The sequence below is a fragment of the Perna viridis genome, chromosome 7 (assembly GCF_037379345.1).
Source record: "Perna viridis isolate PV_CMFRI_1.1 ecotype Kerala chromosome 7, ASM3737934v1, whole genome shotgun sequence".
NCBI lineage: Eukaryota > Metazoa > Mollusca > Bivalvia > Mytilida > Mytilidae > Perna > Perna viridis.
In genome coordinates, this window is record NC_142451.1 from 227,195 (window position 1) to 242,383 (window position 15,189).

General features: G+C 30.9%; 2 protein-coding genes and 1 long non-coding RNA gene across 13 annotated transcripts in view; 1 reads left to right on the forward strand and 2 right to left on the reverse strand.

Annotated features, from left to right (window-relative positions):
• LOC148610844 (uncharacterized) overlaps positions 1–15,189 on the reverse strand; it is a 109,046-nt gene that overhangs the window by 56,893 nt on the left and 36,964 nt on the right. The gene's annotated exons all lie outside the window — the stretch shown is intronic.
• Positions 2,315–5,594, forward strand: LOC148610846 (uncharacterized). Its single transcript, XR_015923990.1, has 3 exons — positions 2,315–3,750; positions 4,161–4,273; positions 5,159–5,594. It is a non-coding gene; the product is annotated as an uncharacterized LOC148610846 (long non-coding RNA).
• The window catches only part of LOC148610847 (uncharacterized), a 32,694-nt gene continuing 23,548 nt past the window's right edge, over positions 6,044–15,189 (reverse strand). For 2 of the 3 annotated variants that reach the window (XR_015923967.1, XR_015923969.1), the window contains 2 exons: positions 13,614–13,730; positions 9,314–12,948 (listed from right to left, as the gene is read on the reverse strand). The gene's annotated coding sequence lies outside the window, so the exon portion shown is untranslated. Of the gene's footprint in view, positions 7,531–9,313; positions 12,949–13,613; positions 13,731–15,189 lie in introns of those variants that run through there. The other variant, XR_015923968.1, reaches the window with a different exon arrangement.

Sequence of the window (15,189 nt, forward strand, 5' to 3'; positions counted from 1 at the left end):
CTTGAAATAGCTCATTCTTAGCAGAATCAAACATACTTATCAAATCTGATTTGATGTGTATCCTAAATTGGACCATACTACTTCAAATAGCACTTTCCAACCTAAATCATACATGCTCATCATATCTAATTCGTACTGTATTCTTAATATGACCTTACGACTCGAAATAAAATTTTACTGCCAATAACGTACATGATAGTCACTTCGGAGGGAAACCGTACCCCTAACATGCCCGTTTAACAGACAAACTACCCAAGAATGCATGCTTATCACATCATATAAGCATTGTAGGCCTTACATCTCCAAACAGTTTCGAATAACTTATTCCTGCTAAAATCATATATGCCCATAACTTAACATGCGAACGTTTCCTTAATATAGCCAAAGTACTTGAAATATTATTTTCCTACCCAAAATCATTAATGCTCATGACAATTGATACGTGCAGTTCTCCTTTAAATAGCCATTATACAATTCCAAAGATTACAATACTCTGTCTAATATAATTTTCGTACCTTAATTCTCCATATCAATCACATATGATGCGAACTGAACTCTTAACATAATCATACTACTTGAAATAGCTCATTCTTAGCAGAATCAAACATACTTATCAAATCTGATTTGATGTGTATCCTAAATTGGACCATACTACTTCAAATAGCACTTTCCTACCTAAATCATACATGCTCATCATATCTAATTCGTACTGTATTCTTAATATGACCTTACGACTCGAAATAAAATTTTACTGCCAATAACGTACATGATAGTCACTTCGGAGGGAAACCGTACCCCTAACATGCCCGTTTAACAGACAAACTACCCAAGAATGCATGCTTATCACATCATATAAGCATTGTACGCCTGACATCTCCAAACTGTTTCAAATAACTTATTTCTGCTAAAATCATATATGCCCATAACTTAACATGCGAACGTTTCCTTAATATGGCCAAAGTACTTGAAGTATCATTTTCCTACCCAAAATCATTAATGCTCATGACAATTGATGTATACTGTTCTCCTTTAAATAGCCATTATACAATTCCAAAGATAACAATACTCTGTGAAATACCATTTTCGTACCTTAATTCTCCATTCAAATCACATATGATGCGAACTGAACTCTTAACATAATCATACTACTTGAAATAGCTCATTCTTAGCAGAATCAAACATACTTATCACCTCTGATTTGATATGTAACCTAAATATGACCATACTACTTGTACTAGCACTTTCCTACTTCAATCACACATACTCATCATATCTGATTAGTAATTTATCTGTAATTAGATTTTACGACTTGATATAACATTTTCCTGCCAATAACGTACAGGATCATCACATCTGACGCAAACCGTACCCCTGACATGCACGTATGACAGAAAAACTACCCACAAATGCATGCTTATCACATATAAGAAGTGTTTGCCTAACATGGCCAAACTGTTTCAAATAACTTATTCCTACTAAAATCATATAAGCCGATAACTTAAGATGCAAAATGTTTTCTTAATACGGCCAAAATACTTGAAATATCATTTTCCTACCCAAAATCAATAATGCTCATCACAATTGATGCATACTGTTCTCACTTAAATAGCCATTATACAATTCCAAAGATACCAATACTGTGGGAAATACCAATTGCGTACCTTAATTCTCCATACCAATCACATACGATGCGAACTGAACTCTTAACATGATCATACTACTTCAAATAGCTCATTCTTAACAGAATCATACATGCTGTTCACATCAGATTTGATATGTACCCTAAATATGACCATACTACTTCAAATAGCACTTCCCTACCTAAATTATACTTGCCTATTACATCTGATTCGTACTGTATTCTTAATATGACCTTACGACTCGATATAACATTTTCCTACCAATAACGTACATGACCATCACATCGGAAGGCAAGCGTACCCCTGACATGCGCGTTTGACAGAAAAACTACCCAAAAATGCATGCCCATCACCTCATATAGGAAATGTACGCCTAACATGGCCAAGCGGTTTTAAATAACTTATTCTTGCTAAAATTATACATGCCCATTACTTAAAATGCCAACTGTTTTTTAACATGGCCAAAGTACTTGAAAAATCATTTTCCTACCCAAAGTCATTAATGATCATGACAATCAATGCGTACTGTTCACCCCTCAATTCCAAAAATAATAATACTGTGTGAAATACCCTTTCCGTATCTTAATTTTCCATACCAATCATATATGATGCGAATAGAACTCTTAACATGATCATAGTACTTGAAACATCACGTTCTTTCTGGAATCGTATATGCACATCACATATGATTTGATATGAAGCGTAAGTATGAAAATATTACTTGAAATAGCACTTTCCTACCTAAATCATACATGCTCATCACGTATGATTCGTACTTTAGTTTTGATATGACCTTTCGACTCGAAATAACATTTACCTACCAATAACGTATATGATCATCATATCTGACGCAAACCGTACCTCTGACATGCACGTATGACGGAGATCTACCCAAAAATGGATGCTTATCATATCATCTAAGCATTGTTAGCCTAACATGGCCAAACTGTTTCAAATCACGTATTCCTGCTAAAATCATGCACGCCCATAACTTAAGATGCTGACCGTTTTCTTAATATGGCCTAAGTACTTGAAATATCATTTTCCTACTCAAAATCATTAATGCTCATGAGAATTGATGCGTTCTGTTTCCTTTAAATAGCCATTATACAATTTGGTTGATTTTTGTGATTTTTCAAATGCTTCTCCTTTATGTAGGAAAAAATTACTTGTAATATATTCATCAGATTTGAAGGATATATAAAACCATCTAAGTGTGAACGAGTTCCATATTTTGGATTATTGTAGATGGCTGCCATTTAAAATGGCCGCCATCTAAATTAATATGCCCCACTGGAAAATAATGTAAATTTCATCTAAATTTTATAAAACGTGGTATATAGGCTTGACATTGTACATTGAATTTAATTTTTTTTGATTCTGTGATCATGTGTGGAACATGAGGGAACTTGTATGTGACTTGCTTTCAAGCACAACTTAAAACTTGTTTTATTTTATTTTTAGGGGGCTTTTGTTTCTTCTTTTTTGTTTTTATTTTTATTTTGTTTTGTCTTTTATGTGGATTTTTTGTGTTTTTTTTGTGAGAAAATTGTGTGTAGGTCCTGGCTTTACTATTTATGTACCATTAGGTAAAATCCGTGGTAATTTAAATTTGACGCTCGATCTGCAAACTCCAGTAGATTGTTTTTGAATGGCACCTTGAGGTACAATGTCAAAGAAATATATACACTTTTAATAAAATTATTGATTGGATGTCTTGAAAATGCTTGTTTTGGTCCCTTATTCCTTACAGTTAAGTAACAACCCAAACCAAAACTTATCCCAGCTTTCCTTTTGTTTTAAACTTGTACATTGTAGAACAAATTTATCGTCCAGAAAACATGTTTCTACCAACACATACTGAATGATTAAACAACACATCAATTTCAATTTCATAAAGATCTTTATTTTTTTAAGTGATTTCTTCTGTGTGTAACTTTCTATTTCTTTACGTTTGTGTATTGTAAATTTTAGTGTTCCTGATGCTATCTTGTAAAAGGATTTCTCACCATTTCTACATTTGGTATCAATATTTATATCAGAAAATACTAGTTGTTTCCATTGCAAGTCATTTATAGGAAAACAATACAGAAACCCACGCTACAAAACTGTAAGTGAAATATCTTTTGTCTTTCTTTATGTATGGATTTTTTGTGAAAACATGTCTATTGCAGACCTATTCGATTTTTTTTATTAAATATGGTTTAGGTATATTATGCCATTTGGTGTATTGATTTCAACACGTCTGAGTACTAGATATCAACTTATATGACTTAATATATTAGACTGACCGAGATGTAAAAGGAGGAAGTTTTAATTAAGGTATGGATGACAACAAACGAGTCCTTGCGTAAGTTAAGATATGAAACTACCTTACTCTACATTCAGTTTGTTTTTCTCTTTCAGAACTATTTGGTCATTTGGCCAGTATTTAATCCATAAATTGTGGAAAGTTACACCGGATATTACTCCCTGTAAGACTGAAATCAGGCTTTCAGTACTTCTTATGTTATATTTTAGATTTGTGGTATATACCGTACACGGACTTCGTCCCCTATCGATTGATATCTCTGATACATAACACGTAAACTACCACAACATGGGCTTTAAGTGGATTTTCATATAAAGGCGACGTAAGCAGGATAAGCTTAAATAAATCAGAGTGATCAATTTTTTTTATTCTAAGAACAAAATACACATATCAACTGAAGTGCGAATATTATGAAGAAGGCGAAAGTACATTGTGAACAGTTAACAAATTCAAAAACCATATTACATGTAGTAGCATATACTTCAATACATGTACATGTAATCTCTTATTACATTCCCGAAGTGGTTTTCAAATAACATTTCCATATAAACTCAACATAAGGAAAATGTTCACATGCTTTCATGACTAGTTAACATTTGCTTATGGAAATAAGACCTGCTATTAAACATGACTGCAGAAAAGATTTACAATATAGTCGTTCTATCCTTAGAACTTCGAGACAAGTCAGGCTTCGTAAGAAATCGTACGGAACAAAATATATATGAGTTTAAGACATAAAACATTATCATTATAATACTACAATTTAAATTGAACAATTGTGTAACTCATTTATTTTGTATATAAAAGTCTATATTTAGCTTTTAAGATATCCTGATATACTTGAACTAAGAATGATACAGATCGTTTGGTTATTTTAAAAACTATTACTATGGACACTTTACCAGTACTAAAGGAAAACTTTGGTACCCCTTATCAGTTAATATTATTCTACAGTTACCCAGTTCCACGTGGAGTTTTAACAAATATCAGTATGAAACATTACTGGGTTGGAGCCACATGTATAAGTGACAGTAACTGGAGTCTTATAACTTCATTTGCAATTGTTATCGTACATGTACAACAGATCTGTTAAAAATGACAGGGTGTCAATAATTCTAGTGATTATTATTTATAAATGCAAATACAGGAAGATATTTTCAGATGTTAACATTTCCAACGATTTATATTTTCCTATTTCCAATTTCAGGAGCTTGACACTGAGTCCTTCAAAATGAAGTGCAGTATTTTATGACACTGAATGAGATTTAAGAATACATGGTAATTTGGATGCTACTGAAAAGCCCTTTGACTAAAAATAACATATCACAAAATAAAAGTGTCATTTGGTCTTACTGTAAAAAAAATAGTACATATACATTAGGATCGCGTCTTTTTTATTGTGCAGATGTACACTTCTGTAAAACAGAAGACGAAGAAAAGAGAGGCTGCGATTCATCAGTTGGAAAGAACAAAACTGATCACAGATTTATTTAAAGACAAAACAATTTGAATATTTTCATTCTTCTTGTAAGAGTCAACTGTCAAATAATGGGAAAGTTGGTAAAACATATGAAGATGATAAGACTAGAATATTATTCTCTATATGAAAGGGAGATGGCAAGTAGGATCATTAGCTAAATGATCTTTGTGGATTTTTTTTTTATAACTTTTTGAAAAAAAAAAATGTAAATATTCAAAATCATTAAAACATCTGAGTTTATGATCACAAATCAAATATAAAACCAGTATAATTCCATATATCTAGTAAGTTGATAGAAGTAATGAAACTCTTATTTTCATCAGTAACAATACTTCATAAAAAATGTTGCAGTAGCGCTACAACCAAAATGAAATTAGTTTTTTCACGGAAAACTTGTTTTAGTTTAAATTATGAATTACTCCATCTTGAAAGCATGACAATTTACTCGTCGTTTGACTAATTACTTGTTGCATAATAGTTTCTTCGACAATAAGAGAAATTTGCTGTTTCAGAACTTAATTGCGGTGAAACAATGGCGTCTAGGTAAAGCAGGTCTCAAGTTTCACAGTGTTCATTAGATGATTGGAGAAATGTACAGTTACAAAAGACTTGAATGGACATGTTCCACCACTTGAACTGTACTGCTTACAATAACAATCATAAATGAACATCCCAATTTTAACAGTACTATAATATTCTTTACATTATATTCACCACATAATAGTTCATGTATTACAAAAATAAATAAATAAATGAAAAATGCAAGTTCTGTAAAGCACAGCAGTTACTATAATGTATGTGATGGTAGTACACGGGCTAAAAAGTTACATCACAGCTAATTTTACATTACAATTCTACATTTTTTTACACATTGTGATTGAAATAATGTATACAAATGCATTAATTTCAGAATTTCTGAAGAAAAAAAAAACTGTTCATATAATAATCATGGCATCAGAATAGGTAGGCAGAATGTATATTTTGTATATAAAAATACTTTTAGTAATGTTATCAATACTAATATAAAATCAAATACAATTTATTGCATCATAAACTGAATAACGTATTAAATTCATTTATCCACAATCATTATTAACAATATTACAATAATTACATATAGAGTTCTTGAAGTTCATGACTTTTCCAATATCATATACTTTGAGCAGTAAATCAAAGACTACAACGATTAAATTTCTGTTTAGTCCAAATATCCTTTTTTATTATTTCAAAACATCTTTCAACACTTATTTCTTTGTAAAGCAATCCAAAATGTTCAAAAGAAAATACATATCAACCAATATTCCATCAAAGAAACTTTTTCTGTTATAAATCAAATATAATACATGTATATAAAACAACTAACATGTAAATTACTCCACTGGTTTCTCTTAAATACTTTTATTAGAAATCGCAACCCAGGGCAAAAAATTCTGGATATAAACTTTCTCAGAACTTGGAGACAAGATAGGCTTCATGCACATTCACAAACATAAATTTCATAAAGGGACATATATCAATTGTATTCAATTATTAACTGTTCATTTCATCTTGTTTGTGGTTTGAAGAAAGATGGTCCTAAATCAAGTACAAAATCTCTCAGAACCTGGTGACAAGTCTGGCTTTGTGCACATTCATAAACAGAAACAAAAAATAATACAAAATTCACAAAAGAACATACATCAATTGCATTGAATTAAAAACTGTTCCTTTCATCTTTTTTTGTGGTTTGAAAAAAAAGATGATTCTGAATCACAGAACACAAACTTTCTCAGAACTTGGAGACAAGTCCGGCTTCGTGCATTTATAAATCTTCAATTATATTAGAAATTGTAGTTTACAATTATTGAGCATATTATCTGATAAAGCAATATCAAGTTTTACTATCAAGCAGTTTTACTTATAGTGGATTTAAGATAAACCCCCTTAAAGAATCCTAAGCATGTTCGCCTCTATTTGTATTTTATAATTAAGTCAGTCAGATGGATTTTCGGATTGTGGTGCTACAGTGCCATCGTACGCTAACCAGGCAATGGACATTAATGTTGTGTCACAGACTAATCAACATGGCGTTCATTCCACAGCTACTGATGTTTCTAACACTAGAAAAGAAGTTTATGTCAATGTGTCGACCTCAAGCTCTATGACAAACATAACAAGAGGCTCCCAGGAGCTTGAATCTCTCACCTGGTTAAATTTTGTCTTTCAATGGCAATACATTTATCACGAGGTTAACTAATAATTTTGGCCTACGATGACTTTGATGGAACTGATCATAAGGATCAATACAAGGCTTAACAGATGAAAATAACGAAAGGACCACAGGTAGATCTCATCATGCTGAACAGTTTTACTCGGTTATAATTTGGCTAATGGGTTTTGAGATATATTGAAAAACTACAGCTTGACCCCTGTTCTATTTTTAGTAACGGTGACAAAGTTTTTTGACGGATCAAAAATCTAAACAGAACTTTTGTGCAAGATACCCCAAGGAACATCAATACTAAGTTTGATTCCAATCGATCAAGTAGGGTAAGAGGAGAAATTTTTTTAAAGAAATAACATTAAAAAAATGAAAGAAAAAACGTCGAAAAAAGTGCAATAACTCCTAAATGGCTTGACAGATTAAAATGAAAATATATATGCAATATATAGTCTAACCCCTATGTTCTATTTTCATTACCGGCGGCCATGTTGTTTGACGGATCAACAATCTAAACACAACTTTTGTGAAAGATGCCCAAAGGAACATCTGTGCAGTTTCATATAATTCCGCTAAGTAGTTTCTGAGAAAGGAGAAGATTTTTAAAAAAAATTGTTAACGACCACGACGACGGACGACGGCGACGGACGCCAATTGATGGCAATAGCTCACATGGCCTTTGACCAGGCAATACATCGTCGGGTGAGATCGCGGTAGTGCCGCTGAATATATCAAGTGGGACAACACCTATAGTCAATGCACACGTCAACATGACATTGCATGTATAGAATAACATTTCTGAAAGTCTCCTGCATAGTACAATTCAATTATGTCAGCAGTCTTTACAAAAGTTGAAATCCAAATCAAACGATATTCAAGTTTTTCGTTTGCAAGTCAACATAAACAGAAGGAAGCAATTTTTGTTAACAATTTTGATTTCATATAAATATATATTAGTGAATAAATGTAACAATAAAATTTATGTCGTATTATAGCAGATTCATTTAGCTTTCAATGCATGTTCATTTTGAGTAAATTAAGTACATGTACATACAGATAAATACAAAAGGAAAAACAAGAATATACAGATCTCAAGGTATCACAAGTGTTTATGACAATCAACAGATTTTAATGTTTTGATGATGTTCATCTCAATCACTTTGGTATAATATGATATTTTAACACAGTAAGGAGTGCCAAGTTGTATATGAAAGCCAGTAAAACTAATATGTATACCATTTATCAATATTTCCAACATCCAGATCTAATGACATAAATCTTACTAACTTAAAAAATATGATGGATTGAACTACAAGAGTCAAATGTTGATAATCACTCAAAATATTCATACATAAGTAACCTGACAAAATAGAATATATTAAATATAACAAGTTAGAAGACCATAACAAAATACGTATGAACTATAAGTCTTTATGGTACAGAATATGATCATTTTCTTCCGAGTTGCTCATTTACTTTTGTTACTTTGTATGTATGATTTTAGTTACTTTATATTCTTTGTTGTGTATGTCTGTTTTCCATGTCTGGTCTTTGTCCCTGGATTACGTTCTTTTGATTACCGCTATAACCTTGGTTCCCTTGATTACTCTTTATAAGTTAAGTTGTATAACTTAAAGAGTAAAAAAAATTACAAGTTACAAGCAAGTTAGAGCAATAAAGGATTCTTCAATAATATTTGTTTTTATTAATATACGGTGTATAAAAATCAATTGCACTTGGAGATAAGTACCTACATTGAATCATAATACTAAGAAAACAATATAATAAATTATGAATTAACACATCATATGACATGACATAGCATTATAAAGATGTTCACTGCTCATGTCCAGTCATTTTTATGTCAGATTGTTGTACTCCTCTACCCATTTCATTGCATTGATATTTTTTACTTAGTGATCCCCACTTTTATTTTCATAATTTGATTAAACACATCTTAACATAATATTTCGACATTTTTTTATGAAATTCTTGTTATTTCTTCTGCGTATAAAGCCTTTTAAGACAAAACCTATGGAAAATCATGTGAAATTTTCCAAGGCTTATGTTTCAAAAAGAAGCACACTGACCCATCATTTTTTTTCTACATTCTAGCATAAAAAGATCTTAACAGATTTTACAACCCTCTAAAATCCTTATAATCTTTAAACACAGCAGTGAATATCCTTAAGGAAAACAAAACAAATAGATTTTTTTCTCAGATTAGCTCTAATGTTCTATGTAAGCTGTAGGTTCATGACCTTGTAAAAGGGATTACTGATAGTAATTTCTTATTAACGCATTAGGTTAACCATATGGCAATATTCCAAGTATTAAACAGGATCCAGCTTTTTAGAAGTACAAATACTCTTTCTGCAATTTAATTGTTGTAGACAAGCGATAAACTTATATTTTAAAAGTTTTCAAATTATCAAGTAAATGGAGCATTTTGGCACTTTTCAAGCTTTAAGACAAAGGAGGTACAACAGGGGAAGTTTTGTGCAGATGGGCTTCATTTAAACAGCCAGCTGTTATTACTCAGTGCTGTTTCGATTTGTTACCTTGGTAAACTATGCAAGACATATTAATAGTTTATTATAGCAAGACTTATTTGCCTAGCCAATTTCAATTTTAAGTGCAATCACTTTACTTTTGTTTTTATAACAAGTTTAAAATTAAAAGTCTTTTTGTTTTTTTTAAGTAAAAGTATATGATACTCCAATTATTAGTTAAGTAGGACAAATTGGTATAATGTAAAACAGGTTTCTACCAAGAGAGCTCTATAAATCACTCACTAAGCTAGCTAGATTTGTGTTGAAATTGGAACTGGTCTATTAAGAATTAGTTACAGATTACACAGCCAACCTAAGATTTTTATTTCCATTTTGAGATAAGGTACATGAAGAGTTATCGTTCTTTATTTGCTTTGATAAAGTTGATGTTAGTTTGAGATTAATGTATTAAAAACACAGATTGCAAACTTTGCAATAAAATAAAACAAAATACTCCTACCCGTCTCTTTGAAATATATTTGTAGTTATTGATATATTAACTCAATCTAAAAAAGAGCCATTAAGCAAACAAAGACCATCCAGCTCTTGAATGGTATAAACTTGTCATTTACACCATTTACAATCTTCCCATTCCCAATTGTCCTTAAACCCACCCCGCCCCCATAGAAACCCCCCACCCTCATGAAATCCCAATTGCATATTTCTTATCAGTTATTTTATTTTTCAACATTTAAATTATCATTTGTAATTTCATATTAATGAATACTTTCCCGTTCAATTTCTCTTCCTTTCCATTCAAATTCTCCACCCCCCCCCCTATATAAATACCCATCCCCAATCCGCATTCTCCATTCATCCATATGCCATTAAATGGGAAATTTTCTGTATTCTTTCAATATTTGAAATCACAAATCGATAGATTTCCAATGTACGCATACAATTACTGAAATTCTGTACACTTTGTACATTTACAAAATGGCTGACGGTAAGCTACATACCTATTGTGAAATCCTGTAGCTCGATTATTATTATTTAAAAAAAAATGTTCTAATTATAATAGCTTCTATCAAATTTGTCAATAAAAAACGCTGGTATTCTACATTCTTTATACTTTTTTTCGCTAAATCTACATAGCCATTTATAATTAAGGTATACATTTTTTTTAAGTATTCCTTCTTTTCCGTTCAATATGCACAATATCCACTCCCCATCCATATTCTCCATTCATTCATATACAATAAAATGGGAAGAATTTTCTGTACTCTATCAACATTTGAAATAACAAATCGATGTGGCTGAATGTACAATTAAGACCAAAAAAAAATAGATTTTATGATACCACAACGAGGTTGAATTACATAAATGCATCTCGCAGCTATGACGATGATTTTGGACATATTAATGTCTATAATATGCTTCTACCGAATTATTTCTCTTCCCAGCTTTCTATGTAGGGGATAACTTATAAAATTACAATATGTCCAAATTGTTCAATAAGTTCGATTAAACATTAAATGTAAGATTCCAGAATTTTTAATTATTGAAAAAATTGATAAAAGCTATCATAAATGGAAAACGCTTATATTCGGGCTGCAAGATTTCAGAACTGGTATGTAGCTTACTCTCAGCCATTTTGTACATGTACAAGGTGTACAGGATTTCGGCATCAACGAATATATTGATTTTGGACTAGAGAATACAGCACTTCATCAATGGAGTATAGAAGAAAACACCTCTCTGAAGACAGTTAAATTGAATTATCATCCACCTGCAAGATATTTGAAGAATTGTGGTCCAAATCTAAATTTATTAAAATGCTGTTTTGACGGGAGGAAAATATTGTATATGCCAATAATTTGAGCCTTCCTTCATTCCAATATATGTTCGATTGTATTAAGAATAATGTGTGTCGCAAATTAGACGATTTTTTGCTATAGTAGGCATTTCATGCTATTTCATGTCGGAAGAGTCAGTGCTTGACTATATTTTAGCTATGATTCCACCGTCAGAAAAGAAGTTATACTTAAAAGCAATCCATACCTTAATTAAAAAATGGCTATGTAGGTTTAGTGAAAAAAGGTATACACTTTAACCTTTGTTCAATAAACAAACTAACCCTTATTATTTAAAGCAAACTTCAATATCATTGAACAGTAATGTCTCTAATAAAACAATATGAAGTAAGTTAACAAACAAAGCCTTCTTGATGGCTTATAAAAAAACTATTTTGAACCCACAATTAGGTATTAATTAATAAATGCATCCCGCTATTAAGATTAGGATGTTGAATATTTCAATGTCAATATTATAATCATATCGAAGCATTTCCCTTCCCAGCTATCTAGGTAAGAGGTAACTTACATTATGTTCAAAATGTTCAATGATTTCTTTACAACATTATGAAAAGAAATCTTTTTTATTTGTTGATTAAAAAAAATGTCTTCTGAATACTTTAATCTGCAGAGTTCATTATTGTTTTTTTCCAAAACTGAAGTATTCTTTGTGATCAGAATTAAATTGGTAACAAACAAAACCAAATGTATATCTCAAATAATCAATATGATCATTGAACAGAAAACTTTCGTTTATACCTAGGCAAAATCCGTGTGTTGTTCACAACTGGTGCAATGTGTGCCATCTTTCTGCTGTCTTGTGGAATAATATAAATGGAGAATTTCTATCATTATCTGTCTATACGATACAACTATCTTTGTCGTTTAATCCATTATATAAAAGATCGGGAAGGACATTTTCCAGTCATTGAGAGGACGGCACACAAACAAATCCTATGATCATCGTGCATCCTAACATAAAATAAAATATGAAACAAACAGTGTCACACTTATTCACAATTGATCTTTGACGATATACACATATATATATATATGAAATCCATATCTCTCAAACCTGTGCATTGGGGACAAACTCAGAATATTTAAAATTGCGTGTATGTATTTTAATGGTTTTAAATTGTACCAGAAAAAAAATGGATTGATATTCATTTTGACGAATCTGAGTTTTGTGAATACATAATTGTCAGGACATGTAATGTAGAATGTGTCGTGAAAAAGATATCACGCTTCGTAGAGACATTTATAATATCCCTGTTTACATTAACTGACATTTGTATGTAATGTGAAATTCGAATTATGATCTGACGATGCTAAAGTACATTATTGATTGTTTGATAAGAAGAAATGCTATATAGAAAAAAGCAGCCCTATTAGGGTATACAAGAACTTATGTTTTAGTGAATATTAGAAAGCAACGCCATTATGCAAATATTCTCTAGATTTCGCTCAGGACTTTAGGGAAACCTTTCCTAGAAATGTGCTAGAAACATAATTTTACAGTATATTTTAAATCAGGCCTTTATATAAAACAATAAGTATTCTTTTTTTTTTAGGATATAAATATAAGTTTCTATTAGCCATTTGTCCTATCTATTCAACATTGTACTTCAATTTACCTGTTTTTTTTTAGCATAAAATGAAGTAGATAGCTATCCCAGTTGCTTCAGTTTCTTCATTTTCAATTCTTTTTTTTTAACAAATGTTCCAAATAGACAGTGTCATTTTCCTCGACTCTGCAAACAAAAAGAATTCTGTTTATGGAAGACAAATATATAATATAAATTTCATAATTTGTATTCAACAACACAAGACAGGGATTTTTGTTGAAAAAATTTATATTTTTCAAAATCAAATTCTAACCTAAAATGGGTCATTTAGGCATCGGCCCCCAAGATGAACTTTTTGAAAATTTTGATCTGATTTCGTTTTTCTAAATTCTCTTTCAAAAATTTACTTATATGAAATTTGATTTAAAAAAAAACAGACAGTGATTTTCGTGCTGAGTAAGTGTTTCTATTTACAAATGATTTTCAAAATAAGACCAAAATATAAATTTAGGCTGAATAAAGCACCTCAGTGACCGTTTCGAAAAATAATAACATTCAATAGTGATTGAATTGATTAATTAATTCAGCAACGATGTTAGAATTGTAATACACAGATAGTGCTTTAATTGTACAAGTAATCAATCATTTTTTTGTGAGCGATGTACATTGTTAAAAGGTCTTTATGTTTGGTTCAATGTACAGGAGATTTTTTTTACTTATACTTGGCATTCATGACGTTAAATTTAAATTGTAATTCGATTAATTACAATTGCAAAATATATGTAATTCATTTAATTAAATGTCCGAACTCATGTAATGGCAATAATAATTTGACTGAAATATTATTCATATATTAAGTTGTAATCAATTATTATCAACCCTTATTGACAGTTTTTTTTTTCGATCGAAAATAAGGTGATTTGTAACTCATACATCCTTCGATTTTACATACTCGTACGAAACAATTTATTCTTTCTATTGTGAATCTATTTTTGACGACCATACAGTTATGACATATTTCAGTCTGAAATGCGTAAATGTTCATCTTAAAAAGTCACTTTGAAATATGGCATTTTTCGCTAGATATAGAGGGCATTTTATCGATATAACTAATGTAGTAAGACAGCAAAAACAAATTTTATCTCATTGGATTTGCGATGCAATTAATGACAAGATGACGTCATTCAATAATTGTAAACAAACATTTGTTTAAAAACATTTTACCTCTATTCACAAGGCGTGATATAATGCAGACCGCAATCTTTCATGTCTATGAGATTTTATCCATGTGGTGACATGTCACTTCATTATAGAATTAAATAGTTACGCCTACAACTCTGAAATAGTTTTGTTCTTCATAGTCGTTTTATGGCATATTTATTTACATGGGTCAGATAGATAAAAGGCGCTTAACAATCTAAACCCCGTCTTGTTTGTACGCTTGTTCAAACAAATCTAAGGACATTTTACAAAATATGAACCACATCCTTGTGTATCCTATCCATGAATAGATTTGTTTTTATCAATTAACGTGGATATTCGAGTCACACGATTGAAAGCAAATATTTAGAATTATGTATTTTCTACTTTATGTATCAAGTATTTGAAAACCCAAACTTCGACTAACTCAATTATAGAGGAGATT